Below are 3,864 nucleotides of genomic sequence, written 5' to 3'. Positions count from 1 at the left end.
TGTTTCCAGAGCCTACACAGGCACCTTCCCCAGTTCCGTTCTCCCGAGAGTGGACCACATCACCACACCTAGACCCCAGAATATCCCACGGATGACTGCTTGAGAAGATATAGATACAACTTGAATGTGTGAACTAAGGTATTCATATATATGTAAATGATGTCCAACATTGACAAGTGTCTTGGAGTAAAGCTGGCTCTTGCCACATCATCATGTTTTGATTTGGAACTCCAAGTCATTGAAAAATTCTAAATTTAAACCCAGCATTCCAGATTATTGAAAAACTATATTTGTCAAGGTAGGAGGAAAGAACATATTTTATTTTATATAGTTGTTAGATACACACATACACACACATGTATATACATACAAAATCTTAGATATAATCTTTAAAATTTTGACAGATGGTACATCAGTCTGCATTTATAGTCTTGACTGCTTCCCACTGGTATGAAGTTCCCACTTCAAAAAGCTTTGGAAAAACTGAATTTAAAGATAAAAATAAAAAATATAAACTTTGTTTCTCAACATAAGCTCCATCAAGATCAAGGCACTTTTGTAAGTGATAATACCCAGCATTTAGTTCATCTTTAAAAAACTGAGGACCTTGGTAATTTAACCATGCCAATGCAATCTTCTTTACATTATTAGCTTAAGAAAACTGAGTACCCTCATGCCAGTTAGAATTGTGATCATTAAAATGTCAGGAAACAACAGATGCTGGAGAGGATGTGGAGAAATAGGAATGCTTTTACACTGTTGGTGGGAGTGTAAATTAGCTCAACCATTGTGGAAGACAGTGTGGCGATTCCTCAAGGATCTCGAACTAGAAATACCATTTGATCCGGCAATCCCATTATGAGGTATACACCCAAAGGATTATAAATCATTCTACTATAAAGACACATGCATATGTATGTTTATTGCAGCACTATTCACAATAGCAAAGATTTGGAACCAACCCAAATGCCCATCATTGACAGACTGGATAAAGAAAACATGGCACATGCTTACCTGTCAGGGGAGATACCATGATCACGAAGGTGGTTTTCCCAGGGCGAGGCTTATCCATTGCACTCCGGATGTGCTGACCCCTGCGATTTCCCCAAATGCGGGAAACTCAACTGCATAATTTGTGGTAGTGGGGGACTGCGTTCGCGCTTTCCCCTGGCTTTTTGTGGTGTCAAAAGAAATAAATATGAAAAGCTAATTCTCAAAAAAAAAAAAAAAAAGAAAACATGGCACATATACACCATGAAATACTATGTAACCATAAAAAAGAATGTGTTCATGTGATTTGCAGGGACATGGATGAAGCTGGAAACTATCATTCTCAGCAAACTAACACAGGAACAGAAAAACACTGCATGTTCTCACTCATAAATGTGAGTTGAACAGTGAGAACACATGGACACAGGGTGGGCTACACCACAACTGGGGCCTGTTGGGGTATGGGGGCATGGAGAGGGAGAGCATTAGGCAAATACCTAATGCATATGGGGCCTAAAATCTAGACAATGGGTTAATGGGTGCAGCAAACCATCATGGCACATGTATACCTATATAACGAATTAAAAGTTTAATTAAAAAAAAAAAAGATAAGGAAACAAAAATAAGTCAGAAGGAGACAAATCAGGACTGTAAGATGGATGCCTAATACTTTCCCATAGAAATTCTCACAAAATGTATCTTGTTTGATAAGAGAAATAAGCAGAAACATTGTCATAGTAGAGGAATCTCTGGTGAAGTTTCCTCGGGCATTTTTCCGCTACAGCTTTGGTTACCATTCTCAAAACACTTTTGTAATAAGATGTTGTCATTCTTTGAACCTCCTAAAAATCAACAAGCAAAATATCTTGAGTAGCCCCAAGAGCTATTGTCATGATGTTTGCTCTTGACTGGTTTTGCTCTGATGGGACCACTTTCAGCTTTGGTGGCATTTGCTTTGGATTGTACAGGTAAAGTCACATTTCATTTCTTGATACAATTCTTGGAATAAATATTTCAGGATATTCATCCCACTTGTTTAAAATTTCCATTGAAAGCTGTATTCTTGTCTGCAGCTAATCTGGGCACAACAGTTTTAGACCCATCAGGTGAAAAGTTTGCTTAACTTAAATTTTTCAGTCAGAATTATATAAGCTGAACCAATTGAGATGTCTGGTGTTGGCTATTGTTTGTGCTGTTGTTAATCATCAGTCCTCTTCAATTAGGGTACAAACAAGATGAAATTTTGCCTTGCAAATTGATGTGGATGGTCTACTGCTGCATGCTCTCTGTTCAGCATAATCTCATTCCCTTTTAAAGACAGTTATTTGTGTTCAAATGCTGATTTATTTGGGTCATTGTCCTCATAAACATTATTTAAAGCATCAATGATTTCAGCAGTCTTCCACCTACACTTCACCACAAATTTGATATTTGTTCTTGCTTCAATTTTAGCAGAGTTCAAGTTTTCCTGATAGAGGCTCTTTACAAGCTGATGTCTTATCCTTCTTAGTGCCTCAAACTAGATCCTGTTCAGACATACTATAACAAGCTCATACAAGTTTATTTTGCTGCAAAACAATTGAAATCTACATGTAGTATTTTCATAATGTGCATTTTCCATGAACTGCTTAAAGCCCCCTTTATAATGTGCTGGAGTGATGGCCTCTAAAACTCTCTACTTGATTGTTATTTGAGAATTTTAGCCCTTCTACCTAATAAATGAAAAACAACTTGGTTAGCTAAAATATTTTTGGATCTGTCTTTCCTCAGAGCATTGCTATTACATTTGCCTATTGCTAAGGAAAATGTTAAACTATTATGATTTTTCTTCACTACAGAAGGCGACTTTTACTTTCTACTCTGATTCCTAATGATACACTTTTTAAAGCTTAATAATACAACTAAGGCATGTCTTGTTTATCATTCTATAATCTTTTTTTACCTAGATGTGCTTTTTAATGTCCTGATTCAGTTATGCCATGAATTCAGGATTTTCTTTTCTTTTTTTAATTATTTTTACTATCATTATGTGTTAAAAGCAAACCTTTTCAATGCCAAAAAAAAAAATAGCACTCAAGCGTAAATTTTCTCAGCAAGGCAGTTTTTACTTCTGTAGAAGGGTGCATCTCCAGGATGGAGCAGACAGTACACAGAACAAAGGAGAGCAGGGGTTTTTATTATCTCTTAACACAGTTTGTCCCTGTACTGTGTCTTGCCTTCATTGGCTGGAGTTGGACCGCACAATTGAAACTGAACCTGATTGGCTAACTTGAAAAATGCAGGAATGCTATTACACCAGTGGAAAGGTAAGAAGATTGGTTTTGGCGGGAGAAGCCACTGCAATGGGAGGGGTAATTCACAGAGTGGGTAGCAGATGTGGAATGTGGGCTCTGTAGATAAGGACTGGCGAGAAGGACAGTCCTTATCTAAGAGGAACAGGAACAGGAACCAGGGCAGCAGGAACACAGAGAGTAAGGACGTGTGGCCTTGAAAGGGGGGAACAAAGGACAAGGAAACTTAAGCAAGCTAAACCTTTGAAGAAGAATTTCTTACTGTATTCGACATTATGTTCTTATATCCTGTAATTTAGCAACAAAGTTTTCTTTTATATATGTTAGTTGTACATATTTTGTCTCTACTACTGCTTTGATCTCTTTGTCTTACATGTTTACTGATTAAGACTTTCTTGAAATTATTCAATTCAACTTTAATTAAATTAATTTATTTAATTTTATTTTGTCATTCACTGTTTCTAGTTCATCTCTGTTTCATGAATGCATATTTTTGACCTCTGGTTGTTTCCTAAACTCTATAAATTGTTTTTATATCTCATTTTGGTGTTCATTTCCTGGATTTAATCCCTTAATTTATTCA

The 3,864-nt window shown here is 36.5% G+C and overlaps 1 non-coding gene across 1 annotated transcript; it reads left to right on the top strand.

Moving 5' to 3' along the window:
- Positions 1-1,006: 1,006 nt before the first annotated feature.
- Positions 1,007-1,170, top strand: LOC116554600. The gene has a single exon (XR_004270246.1). It is a non-coding gene; the product is annotated as a U1 spliceosomal RNA (small nuclear RNA).
- The last annotated feature ends 2,694 nt before the right edge of the window (positions 1,171-3,864 follow it).

This window comes from Sapajus apella, unplaced genomic scaffold (genome assembly GCF_009761245.1).
Source record: "Sapajus apella isolate SASKATOON/1434 unplaced genomic scaffold, GSC_monkey_1.0 scaffold1, whole genome shotgun sequence".
Classification (NCBI taxonomy): Eukaryota; Metazoa; Chordata; class Mammalia; order Primates; family Cebidae; genus Sapajus; species Sapajus apella.
The sequence above is the reverse complement of the archived record's forward strand: the minus strand, read 5'-3'. Positions and strand labels throughout refer to the sequence as shown.